We start from the raw sequence: 14,146 nt of genomic DNA, 5'->3' as shown, positions 1-14,146 counted from the left end.
CTAGGAGATCGGAATTAATGATTATTATATAATTATAATTCCGATCGATTATCACAGATTAGGTTCAAATTTCCTTAACTCACGGATGAATATCGTGGTTATTAATTAAAATCGAGCTAGGTCGTACATATCTGGTATTGAAACCTCTCTTATAATGAGCTAATACAGCTCATAGAGAATATCTTATATGTAAAATATATGCTCACAGATATGCGATAATGTCCTATATTTTTTAAGCATACCAGCTGGAATAAAATTTGGACCTGCCGATTTTTTCAAAACCATACTTAAGGTCAAAAATTGTGACATTATCAACCAATAGACATTCTTGAAGTTGTTTATGGTAAACTGAGATTACTTTAACCCTTTCCGCTCGTAAGGTGCGTGAGACGCACCATCGCTTGGCTCTATATTACTTGTAAGGTATGTCAGGCGCACCATTTATATTGTGGATTTTCTCTTGTATGTTTTAATTTATATTTTTTATAATAAATTTAACATTTTGATTAATTTGTAATTAATATTTTAGATTTATTTATATTTATAATTAAGGTAAAGCGAATTGCTAATTGAAATCGCTTGAAACTAATATGCATATCTCCAGGAATCAATAGACTTCAAGCATTATATACCAGTCAGGATCGTTGCATCATTCGCGTATGTACATATATATTTAGTTATTGCCTGAATAACCAACTCCGTTCCATTGCACAGTTTTCATGGATTCAAATTTCACTGCAGCATAATAGATCTACCGACATTGAGGGTTCTGTAAAATTCCACCTGAATTCGGCTAATCGAACTAACTAGTGCTTTATATTTTATTGGTTGACTTATGCTTACATTAATTTGTGCTGAGACTGAAATCATCTCTTATAACATAGATATTTTCTGAATTTATATTGTATTGAAATCTGGAAAAAATACTGAAATAAAATTTATTATAAATAATGTTTTAAAAATCTTTACCATGTTTTTAATGAATATATAAATACCTACTTCGTATTTTAAAAATAGATATTTAGTGATTATTCAATTTCCATATAAGATAAAAGTATAGAAAATTTGTCTATATTCTGAATTTCACTTTAAAAAAATTATTCTGCCACAACCTATACTTTTACGAAGGCTGTCAATCTTAACCTTGTGAGTAACAAGAGAAATCAGAATAAAACAGGCAGGTGCGTTTCTTATTTTTTTTTATTTTCAAGGAGAAAATTTATATTAAAAACAGCGATAAACAAGGCAAAAACGCGGGTTAAGATTGGAGACGCTCAGATGCGAACTGTCATATCGCGCGGTCGGAAAATTGGACTTTTGTGAAAAGCCCAACACGTGACATGTCACTACGGTACAGAGCGGGCCCGACAAAATGAAGATTGATTTTACGCGGCAAAGCTCCGTAGTAATCCTGGAGAACGAGCATACCTTCCCCTAAAATGAAATATCGCCAGACGGCAAAAGCGCGGATTAGCGAATTATATGGCGCGACCGTCACATTTTTCGGCGACGAGTCGAGAATTTCCATAATGGAATGGCTGTCGTCGAAAATAATTATTACAAAACGCCGAATAATCGCATCGTGGAACGAGAACTGGTGTTGACGTGTTATTAACTTTGTGATCTGATTGTTTTTGCTCTTCGATATGCGAGGATGGCTTATGTAAAGAAGGGTGGATTACAGCACAACAGTTTCCCTGGGACAAAAGATACTGGATTCGAAGAAATTATCAGTTTGTTGTATGTTTTCATCGGAGCAGCGTTTCAAATTTCTTACGTATTCATATCCGGCTTCAACGCCCACTTTGTTCCCAGTTAAATCGTAGTAAGATCTCGTGACATTGCGAGATAAAATTTATCATAAAAAATAAGTTGTTTCAAGTCGATTCCTGTCTAAATCCATCCGTGTTTACAGCAAATTAAGAATTTAAGCCGCTTAAGAGAAAGACAATTTGCTGTGAATCAATTAGATTTAGAGTCGTTTTACAAAACCATCTACCAAATAATGGGTGTGAATTTTCAGATAAAATCTTATTTAATTAAGTACAATTTACTGACATAGAGAAATAGTGGCAAGTTGTATTTCGTATACTGATGTCTCTTGGTGGGTGCGGATCTCTCTTGGTTTGCCTTGAATAATATGGTCGTCAACTGTCTGAGCTTGTCTCTAATAGTCTATAGTGTGATCGTCTTGTCTTGATTCACTTGATCGTCACATTTTTGTATACTCTTGATTCGTGACAGCTCTCTCGAATAACAGATGCGGATGTTATTCGTCAGTTGTTTCTGAAACTGCTTGGTGGGCCAATATTGAATATTTAACCAACGAAAAATGTTCACGCCTTAAATAAGTTAAACTGCAAGGTGATCTTTTGAAGATCTTTAATGCAAGGGGCAGATAGCAATAGATGTTTTTACGCCGGATAGACGCATTGTCTATCCCGCACTTTTACGCACAAAAAGGTAGTTTTTCTGGTGCTTACGAGTGATAAATGGGCGAACAAGTCGTCTGTGTATTTATTTAATTGTGGTATTGAGTACTCTTTTATTGTTTTTAGCGTCTTTTGTCAAATATAATATTTTAAATGGTCGTTTGAATGAACCGTTAGTCCTCCCAAACGCTAAATATCGCCTTGCGTAAAAATAACATATCATTACATTAAATACTCAACAGCAGATAAGGTAAATCGCAATTAAAGTGCGACAAATTTGTAAACATGAAATAACAGCTATTTATTTTTTTAACAAACAAGTCTAATTAATTTAATAGTACGTGGTAATGTCCTATTTTTAGAAATAAAACGATTGCTCTCAGAGCCAAACATTCGCCTTAAAGGCATGAAGATAATATAAATTATCCAATTACAGCGTATTTTATAAAAGCTGAATTCTCAGAGAATCTAATGAGTTTTTATGCAGTGTGGTCTCGTTATTTCCAGTTTACTAGAGCTCTAATTAGTGGGTTGAATCGAGCGTGGACCAAAAGCTCAGCTCCGCTGACAAAATTTATAGATAAAATATCAGGACATTATTCTGACTTCAATTAATGTATTGTAGATACCTGGCCCTCTTTCACTCTGATATGGAAAACTACATATATGAACTAGCTTATAACTTTTCTAATGTTATAAAGAGTAAGGTTCAATCAGACATTTATAAGCAATTTTTATCCCATATAAAACTCAAGATCATCGATAAGGCATGGGGTGGGGACCAAGAGAATCCTCAATTCTGTTTAGAGAAAACTGGCCTTATTTCGTTGATGGGTTCGCTTATGAACGGGAGCTGCCAATTGCGTCTATGGGAAAGAACATGGGACTGGAGGTAAATAGGACAATATTCAAGAGTTCGTGGAGAAGAACATGGCTAGAACTAATAGTTCTGCATCGCGAGCAACAGCACGATGTCTGGGAAGGAGAGAAAAGGGCTGAAAAGCCCCTCACTTATAATCAGATTAGAGGTATCTGTTAAATATGGAAAAAAGAGCACCAAACAAGTAAAGCTGTAGAAGTGCAAATCATGAAACTATTCAATTACAATGCAATGTCACATATTCGCCAAATCCTCAAACGAAATCAAAAGCAAGTAGAGTACGCTCGGGATAAGGATGCCGGTTTGTTATTGTGTGCGTGTACATGTATATGAGAAGGAGAAGGGATGTAGCGTGTAATTCGTTGTCTCGCTTTCTCTTTTAAGGACAGTCGCTGATTCGTCAACGCTGGTATTCGTCATTAAAGTGCAGTATGGCACAGATGTTTGATCTTCTCTAGTGATTTATTTTAAATAATTTTGTGTTGATATTAGTTTAACCCAGATATGCCCACTGTCCCATGGGTAGGTCACTAAACTTGTGCCACTGTTTTTCATTTATAAATGAAATTGTAAGAGAACAAAATTTATTGGGCATATCTGGGTTAATTGATATCAAGGCTTCAAATATACACTGTAAAATATTTTAATTATTTTTCCATTAATCCGCACGTTGTTGGTTTTTTTACACTATTCTCTGTAAGGCTTAAAAAAGGCTTAATTTCTAATTAATAATTTATTCAATGGATTCTAATGATTTAATAGAGTCGTCGAGCCATTAATCAATCTGCGAATAATTTCTTTTCCCATTTTATATCTTTTTGCTTTTGAAGGATAGCTAAAGACTTCATTATTTTTTTGACTAGTGAAAGATTTTGAATTTTGCAAATATTTAATTAATGACATCAATGTCTGGTTTCTTCGATTATTATAATATATTTTTAATTGTCCGTTGAAATTTCCAACTTAGCTCAGATGTATGTATGTTAAATAAACATATATTTTCTTTTAAAATAAAAAAAATAAATATTCTGAGCGAAATTGTTTTGAACCACACAGTTCACGCACACAATAACAAACCGGAATCCTTATCCCGAGCGTACTCTTATCATTGGATATGTTTCTAGTTAAAGATCCACGAAAAAAAATCATTCCGCTATCAGTGATTACTATATGAATAATCAATCAATTTGAATAATAAAAATATACCTGTATATTGTATTATTCATTTTATATAAATATTTTTCAGCACTGAAACGAGTCAACTTTAGATTCTATTATTTTTTATGGGAAAATTTGCATCGCTGTACAAGTATTTTGAAAGACAAGCACGTTTACAAAATGAAGTATAGTCGTAAACTAAAGTTCCACTGTATATAAAAATAAATAAATAATTTAATAAAGCAAAATAATGTTACGCTTTTTTTTACTTTTGATTTTTTTATTTTTTTTTAAAGAGATTTTGACCTTTAAAGATAAATTTTTAAAGCAACAATTCAATTAATTTCAGGATTTAAAACCACCTGTATTGAATGCGCATATTTATATTTACATACATTTTCCAATGTTTTATAATTTAACCCAGCTTACCTATTAAATTTAAATATTTGATAACGATAACGCTGCAGGATAGCCCTCAAGTTTATTTATGATAATATACAAGAACTCCATTAAAACTTTCGCTTGATACTTTGAACATAAAAGCTATTGTCTGTTTTATGTCAGCTTACCAAATTGTTTCGACGGTATTATTTTTAATTTTCAAAATTCGACTCCGTATAACAACGCAATGTTGAATTTGCATGCAAATTAATATTTAGCTGTGTATACAACATAAGACTAATTGAACGCATGTAGCTTATTTCGCTCTAATTAGAAACGTGTCTGGCCGCTTTAGAAATTTCGTCACGTCACAAATGCGGATGCCGTTTTCGGAATGACGCAATACCGACACCTTCTGTTCCTTATTGCTTTTTTTAATAAACAAGAACCTTTCTTAGCACACACTTGTGCTAAGAAAAATATTTTTTTAAACATGTAATAATAGGCAACTAAAAATATTTGTATGAAACCACAAAACATTTATCTGAGGCACATTTTACTCTTTGAAATGATATTAATGCTACTAAAGTAACGTTAGCTATTTGTAACTTTTATGATGACGATACTATAAAAGTAAAAGAGACAGTTTATTAGGAACATTAAATTATTACAACCATTTTCATTTATGTTCTGTTTCAGCGAAACATATTATTAATATATGTTTAAATTTCTAGTACGAACTTTATATATATTCGAGAAGTGTAAAACTATTTTATTTTAAGTATAATGTAGAAAAGTTTTAAGTTCAGTTTCGGCTTCGTATTATTCATTTAGGTTTTGGTTTCGGCTAAAAATGAATAAAGCAGTTTCGATTGGACTTATTACTCAACCCTATATAATTCCTGTTCCGCTTTTAACCAGATTGAATTCCCTAATAATTTATCCACCGTCGAAATCCTTTTGTCTATTGTGACCATTCCACGGACTTGACATCTCTCCGGATTCGGGTCAAATTTCTGGTGTTTCAGAGTCCATAGCTATGTAGTCGAACGAGAGCTATGCAGCGTTGTGATCACATTCACTATACTTCATCGAAAGCTTTCGAGCTTTCAAACGCTTGTTTATTAAATTGTGAAAACACCCACCCTTAGTCAAGATATTACATCCCCTTTGCCCCGCCATTGAAACCCTTTTAGCGGTGTAGCCTCGTAATAAAGGCGTTGAAATTAAGTGCTATAGGCGCGAACTCATTTCAGCTTCTTTGCCTCCGATAGCAATGTTGTGTATCATGTATACATTTTTAATAAGATCGTACATATAGTACGCGAAACGGGTTTTATTTCTAACCAGATTTTGTTCGAGACAACATGCCAGTCGATACTTAAAGTTTACCCGCATACCGTATTCAAATTTTTCGGTTTCGTTCCCTACGGAAAAACTGTTTAAAAACAAAACTTTTTCGCCCGATTATGTCGGTGGACTTTAATGAATTTCGTACGAAATCTCCCATATAACATCTGCTGCTTTTATCTATTGAAACTTTATATTATACTCCAAATCTAGAATTTGCAATAAATTATTGTATAGTGTAATCGTGCTTTGTTTTTCTTAACTCAATTTAAAGTTTTCAATTTTTGTTTTATGGCAATCCATTAGATTGCCGAGTATAGAATAAATGTTTTTTTTGACACCAGCATTTTTACAATATGTGTAAATAAATATGTAATAAAACATCTGGTTTCTCTAAAAAGTTATCTGAGCATAAAACATATAACATATCTTTCGTGATAAACAATAATTGTCCGTAATGTTTTGTGTCTCAATTTTTATATTGCCTTATTTTTCACGAGTTTAATCGGTCGAATTGTATCGCTTTTTACCAAAAGTTTTGCAACGGAAAACTGCGAAAATATGTACAATTGCGGAAAATTAGATTGTTGAAAAAAACAAACCAGAGTTATTGCTTCGGTCTTATGGAAAAATAGCAATAACGTGCCAAGAATTGGAGCGACAAACATTATCAGAGAAAAACTTAATACTGTCTCTGTGGATTCAATTTGCAAAAATGCTCGTTCGGTTTCATGGTTATTACTCTTTAGTATGGTAATGAAATTTATAAACTCAATGTAATAATTAACTGAAAAAATACCACTTTCTCATAACGAACAAGTGTTCATTAAATATGCATTTTAGAATAAATTTATATGTCTCAAGTATAACGGAATGATATTTAATTAATATAATTATTATGAAAGAACTCCATTTCAAATTTTAACTTTCGTTAATTGAAGTATTCTTAAATTTTATGTCGCTAACGATCAAGTAAAAACTTCAGTGCCTCAAAAAGCTTCTAAATTACGCTTAAATTTATAGATTAAAGACAAATTACCCATATATTTATAATTGCTATAAAATTAAAAAGCAGTTATTTACCAAACTTTGAAAGATTTGATTGTCAATCATAAAATATAATTGTACAAAGGTTTTAATATTATAATATTATTTTAATTGATACAATAACGTAATGGTCCTAGTTTATATCTTCATTCAAAGAGCAAATTAAAAAGTCTGCAATTTGATTTTTTTGCTTATTGTAACAAAAAATCTAATTATAAATATTGCAAATTTTATTATTATATTATTAATAAATTTTAGAGCAACTCCTCATATAATTGATCTAATTTCAATAAAATTGCATTATTTTCCTTGCAATTAAGTATTTATATTTATTAGTGAAGTTAAATATCTGCTTTATTAGTTTATTTTTTAATTTTTAGAAGAATTTCTACATAATTAAAAAACTTCTTAAAACACTGCATATAATTAAAGACTTATTTATAACAAAAATACATGTCACAAAAATTAAATTTTATAGAAAAGCAAAAACATATGTTACTTCTGTATTTGCTTTTGCTTTAAATATAATTTATTTTGTACCTCATATATTAAGTAAAAAATAAAAATTACAAAACTTACCACAAAAATATTTAAAAAAAAATCAACTTGCACAAGGATTGTTTTAAGTCATGAATGTAGCAAAAAATACAAATTTATATTTTTTGTATGCAACCATACAAAAAATAAAAAGCAAAGAGAGCAAATATGTTTTATAACACATAATTTTTTTTTATAACATGTATAAGTAAAAATATTAAGAAAATTAAATACCATGAGTTTGATAACGAAGTTTGGGCAAAAAACCAGATATATCCTGTTTTTATCTTTTTTGGATACGAAGTGTTTTTTTAGCGGTGCTTTTTTTACCCCTGCGATGGACAAAGTGATTTTTTCACATGTGCCGAAAATTCAGCACGTATAAAGTGTTAATCGATTGAAACAATAAAACGTAGACATGACCAGTTTTTCCAAGGAAGTTTTAAGTTGTTAACAAAAGCTTTGATTTTAATTATTATTGCAAAAACAGAATTTTAACATTAATGTGAAGTTTTGCTTAAATATTATTAATCAATTTTTGTATGTGAATATTGGGAACATATTCCTAATAAATACTGTAAGTCTCCAATATTTTACGTTTATTGCAAGCAACCGTTGTATTGGAAATGTGTATTTTATTTTGTTATAAAAAAACAATTAATAAATATTAAGAATTTAAAATATTTAACAAAAATTTTCGTTTATTTCATATTTTCTGTAGTTAAAATATTAAACGGTGTTAATTTATCCAATTGAACAGAAAAATCAATTGTTTTTGCTATTTAATATGGTAGAAATTATATAAATTATAAATTTTCATTTACCCTCCAATAGGTATTTACCTCTTTTAAACTTCCGTTGACTTCCTAAAAAGCTACATAAGCCACCTAACAAACCCAACAAGCCGAATTAACTTACTTCATGTACAAGTACAAATCGCTACAAAAATGCTTTTCTTTGCCAAACTCTATACTTATAATTAGCTTTCATTTAATAATTCACATCCTATCATATCAAGTAAGTCGTTAATAACGTATATGATATAACGAACTATATGTTATAGCAAAATGTTTAAGCGAACATGTATTTAAACCAAATACTAATTAAATGAAACATGTATATGCTTACTTTTTATATATGTATGTATCAGGCGCGGGCGGTGAGATACTTTTGCTCTCGCTCGCTCGCGTGTTAAGTGACGAGAGTGAGTGAGAGATAAGGGCATGCGGCCGCATGCCCTTATCTCTCACTCACTCTCGTCACTTAACACGCGAGCGAGCGAGAGCAAAAGTATCTCACCGCCCGCGCCTGGTATGTATGTATATGTATATCTTTTAGATAATAAAGTTAAAATATTTGTAGATTAGTATAATTTATAAATATTTGATAGTATATAAAAATTTAGGAGTACATTAATTTAATTTTAAGATATTTTAAGGGTATGTCTCCGTTGAGCTAAAACCGGCATGTATTTTGTTTCTAACTCATTAATTCTTAAATCTATTTTCTTGGCTGATGACTTTTATTAGTACCAATTTATTATAAATATATACTGTATATGTTGACTTTGGCATCTCTGGTTACTTTTTCCAGTGCAACGTTAAACAGGGTGCATGCCTGTGCATCACCCTGTCGCAGACCATTAGGAGCATCCAAGGATACAGCTCATTTTGTACTCTTAATCGAGGCTTATGCAAGTTTAAAATAAAAACAATAGGCGGTGGGTCAAACAATAGGTAGAATTTGTCGAATTGAGAAAATTTAGTTGATAAATTATAATATATATTAGGGAAAATACTAGCTTTTTAAATACACGTATTTTAGCATAGGTGTATTTTCATAAGGTATACTAATTTAGATAAAATTTGATAATAAAAATGCTATTTATATTCCAGTTATGTTCAGAGAGCAGTATATGATTAACACTTTAGCGACACGCGAAAATTTATATTTAATCATACGCAGAACACGATCGCGCTGCCTCGCGAATAGAAAAGGCTTTTAAGGGATTTTTCGTCGGCGAGTGTAAGGATAAACACGACACATTTCCAAGTTTCCAAGGGCGCATAGATGCGGGCAGGGGGTATGGGGGTTGCTCGAGGGCTGGCACACGTGCGGTTTCGCGTGTTCGAGCTGATTAGGGGCGCACTTCAAATATCCCGGTTCGCCGCCCACAGGCGTCCTTTGTTTCGGGCAATTTTTACGATTATCGCGCCACTCGCACGTAAGGAAAATACTTTCTTGGCTCGTTCAATATTATCGGTAATGGCGGCTGTGAAACTGTGCACCTCGTATGCGTGCGTTTTGCGGCTCCCTGAATATAATAAGCCATAACGTCTCCCTAGTGACGCAAGATTTAAGGCAGAATATGTGGCAGTGTTCGCTCGAGCGAATCTGTATATGCACATACTTACATATATGGCTACAGGCAAGTACGCAAATAAGCTTTAGGTCTTGCGAACGTACATAGATAAGAAGTTTTGAGCCGCAACTATTATGTGCTAAACTTTGTGGTGAGTTTTCGTTTTTACCGCGAGAATCGAGCGTCAACGTGACAAATTTATGGAGATTATTAAAATGTATAGCGTGTTTGTGAATTTACATTATCGGTTTATCAAAGTGGTTCCTATACGGAAATTCCAAAATATTTCATTAAGAGGACTATTATGCAATATAATTATAATATCTATAATCAACATGTATATTAAACTCTACATATACATTTAAGATTAAATTAAAGATATATTAAGAACCAATAGAATTGTTTTTAAATTATTATATATTTCTGAAACGTAGACAAGTTTTGCCACCGATACTTAAAAGTAAACAGGGAAACAATATAGAATAGATATCTAAAGTTAAATACCTGAGCACATAATAAAATTTCGCCCTGAAAGGCTTGCTGCATAGCATCTACATAATTAAACACTACTTGCTAAGGGGTGGTGTTTAAAATCCGTCAATGCCTTGGCAACTTTCATCTGCGAGCTTTAGCATGCCCTAGAGAGCCGCGATTGTACCCCTTATTCCTGTACGTCGCACAGTATACGATTTGACTAATCTAGGTGGACAAAAGTCTAAAATTATAATGTTCAGATATTGCTTTTTTTTAATATTATAATACCCTTGAATGTTCCCTACAACCGGTAACGTACTCCAAAACAGTTTTTGAGTCGCGATCCCTTCAATAAAAATGGGCAAAGTTACCGTTTTGGATCTAGGTAGCCGCGATTAGCCGCTTAGTGCAGCTGTGAACATTGACGTTTGTGCTTGGCTTACTGTGTTTTGTGTAATTTAAGTACTTTTTAGTGATGGATTCTTCAACTAGAGGTAATTATCAATCTATCATTGCATTTTAATCCACCAAAATATTCGTGAATACTTAGGAATACTGTCTTAAAATATACCATTTTCAAAACAACAAAAAAAACACAAAAATTAACTTTGGATGGTCTTAAAGTATGTAGTCAAGTTGAGTCAAGGCATGACAAAGCTCTAAACGTATTCTCGCATCATTATAGTTTTTTAAGAACATAATTATTTTGTGCGATTATGTGCGATTCTAAAGATTTTTAATTTGTTTCATTATAAGTGCCAAAATTTCACGAAAGTCATTATTTGACTTTTGGCGTTCTATCCCTTCCAAAGGCAGATTAAACAAAGTTATTATGTTTGTAAAGTCAAGATTTGTTGATTTGCTCCTTACACAAGATCAGGAGAAGCCCCTATGGACCTTTCTGAAAAAAGAATGTGAGAAGATTCGTGTGAAATGGCTTCGTACGATTAGACTTATTTTTAAGTGTCTATGAAAAATGGTTAAATTAAGAATTAGTGTTTTATATGTTCCACGAATAGTCACTGAAACCAAGTTTCAGTATTGGTAGACCGAAAAAGCGTTTTGAAGATAGTTGTACAAAAACGAAAAAGCGCAAAGTTCAATTGGAAAAATATAACGATGCACAGCTATTTTTTGCTGCACAATTAAGTGTGCGAGCCAGTGGAAAATGAGACGCTGCTAATTTAATGGAGGAAGTATCTACAGTTTTACCAAAACGAGCTACTGGTTATAAAAAAGCTCGGAGATAAATTAGCGTGAAAAAATACCAACGGTCTTACACCCCGGAAGAAGCGTTGGCTTTATTTATTGCAAACAATTTCACTGTGCAAATGTATGCTGAAGAAGAAGAAGGATGAAATAAAGGGTAAATTCAAAGAAATCAGTCTCATAGTAGACAAAGTTAAACCAGATTTTGGTACGAGCAACGATAGGAGCAGCGCAAGGGCGTTTTTCACGATTTTAAAGCAACGGCTCGTATCACCAGTATCAAAGAAAATTTAATTTATCTACTATTCTTACAGTCATAGCGTCTAGCTATAAAATGGACCCGGACAAATTTAAGCAATATTGTTTGGAAACACGAGATCCTGATACACGGAGCAGAAATAATAGAACAAATGTCTGAAGAGGCTTTAAAGGGCAAAACAAAGAAATCAGAAAGGTCAAATTAGGTCACACATTAAAAACTTCTCGTGTTCGCACAAATTATGATTTATTTAAATATTTATTAATGTCGTCTGATCCTTACATTTATTTGTTACGGAAACTGCCTAAGAAAAGCAGCATAAAACATTTTGCTCACATAAAAACTTTGTTAAAATCCAAATAAATTTAGTAGAATTAACAAAATTGTTTTTTATTTGCTGCCACATCTCTAAATTGTAATTTGAGACCATTTAAAATCCTATACGTCTGATTCTGAGTTTTGTCCAGCTAGATTGGTCAAATCGTACACTGTGCGTCGTGGCCAAGACGTCAGCACTTAAGAACGCTCTTTTTTCATGATCCAGTTTCTCAACGAGCTTGCCAAACACATGTTTTCGGCGATTGTTGGACGCTAGTCCACCATCAATGAGCAAGGGTTATACCCAAACACTTAAGGGGAAGTGACCTCTCGGACTGGCCATCTGAGGCGGAGCGCGAGGCACTATCTAGGACGAACAAAGCATAGCAGAAGTACGCAAACAGGGCCAAAAGACTCGGCCCTTCTTACGTTGCGAGGGCCAAGGCTGCGACTGAGGCAGCATAAGCAACCCCCCCCCCCCCCATAAACCTGGGGGTGGTGCTGTTACTAGGACGAAACGCAATGCATGCAGTGCAATGTAATGCCGGCCAACCAGCGAAAGTACGTCTCCCTTAGCGCTCGGGAGAAATACTAATGCATGCTCACTCTGCCGTCACAAGCTGGGTGCCCGCCCATATGGGTTGGACTCGTACGTACTTAATACCGGTAACGGCAGCGGTGCACGCAATGAATAACACGTAATTAAATTTCTGCTTGTATTAAAGGTCAGATTCTTAATAAAAATTCTAAAATAAAAATAAATAAATATATATTTTTAACAAAATATCGTAGAAATAAAAAAAATATATTATTAAATTATTCGAAATGTATGGATAAGTAATCTTTTAAAAATATTTTAAATATTCTTAAACTTGATTAACTACTAATAAGTAGATTACATTAAATGAAAAAAATATAAAATTCAGTAAAAAAATTATTTGCTAGTTAAAATATGACTTAATCTGGAAGTTTTTGTTTCACTTACCCAAAAACACGTGTGATTAAGAAATGTGCGTTTATATAAAAGCCTCTCTTTTAATAAACGAGAGGTGGCTATAAGTAAAATTGCAATTTACTATTATAAAGATTTATCTATGTCAATAATGTACATTGAACTAAAATTAATATTATCTCTTTAACATGTTTAATAAAACGAATATCTAGAGGTATAATTAAATCAATGTTAGTTTTAACAAGAATTTTCAAGAAAGCTTCTAGGCGAAATATATTCCTGTGAAATTATGTAGTTAGGATGGTTATTTTTTTTTGTTTTGTAGCTTTTTACGTACAATTTTGTGAAAGAATAATTATTTCACCCAATTAATTTGTACTATGCTAAAGTACATAAAAGGGGATTTTAAAATAATAAAAATGTATAAAATAATAGTGTATAAAAAAGCATTAAACAGGTTAGCAGTCTTTAGGACAAACCCGTGCTTGAAAAAAATAATGCTAGTGAAATTAGATAAAAATGTTTAACTATAAATATAATTTTTATTTATTAAAAAACAGCGTGGCAAATATTATTATATCGCCTTAATGGACCTATAGCTACCACTTATACATTGTGTTCCAATGGTTGTAAATACACATTAACTATATGATATCAAAAAAAAATATATTTATAAATAAATGTATGTGCAAATATTTTATAAAAAAAATTATATATAATTTGTAAATACAATATATTTAAGAATGTTAATTTCATAATTGTATACATACATATGTATAGGATTTAA

General features: G+C 32.1%; 1 protein-coding gene and 1 long non-coding RNA gene across 11 annotated transcripts in view; one reads left to right on the top strand and one right to left on the bottom strand.

Annotated features, from left to right (window-relative positions):
- Positions 1-14,146, top strand: part of CASK (peripheral plasma membrane protein CASK) — a 569,337-nt gene that overhangs the window by 471,419 nt on the left and 83,772 nt on the right. The gene's annotated exons all lie outside the window — the stretch shown is intronic.
- LOC148239013 (uncharacterized) lies at positions 9,395-13,173 on the bottom strand. The gene is made up of 2 exons (XR_015809640.1): positions 12,577-13,173; positions 9,395-10,814 (listed from the first exon to the last, which is right to left on the bottom strand). It is a non-coding gene; the product is annotated as an uncharacterized LOC148239013 (long non-coding RNA).

The sequence above is a fragment of the Plectrocnemia conspersa genome, unplaced genomic scaffold, assembly GCF_051122295.1.
Source record: "Plectrocnemia conspersa isolate PC_06_02 unplaced genomic scaffold, ASM5112229v1 ptg000001l, whole genome shotgun sequence".
Classification (NCBI taxonomy): domain Eukaryota; kingdom Metazoa; phylum Arthropoda; class Insecta; order Trichoptera; family Polycentropodidae; genus Plectrocnemia; species Plectrocnemia conspersa.
The sequence above is the reverse complement of the archived record's forward strand: the minus strand, read 5'-3'. Positions and strand labels throughout refer to the sequence as shown.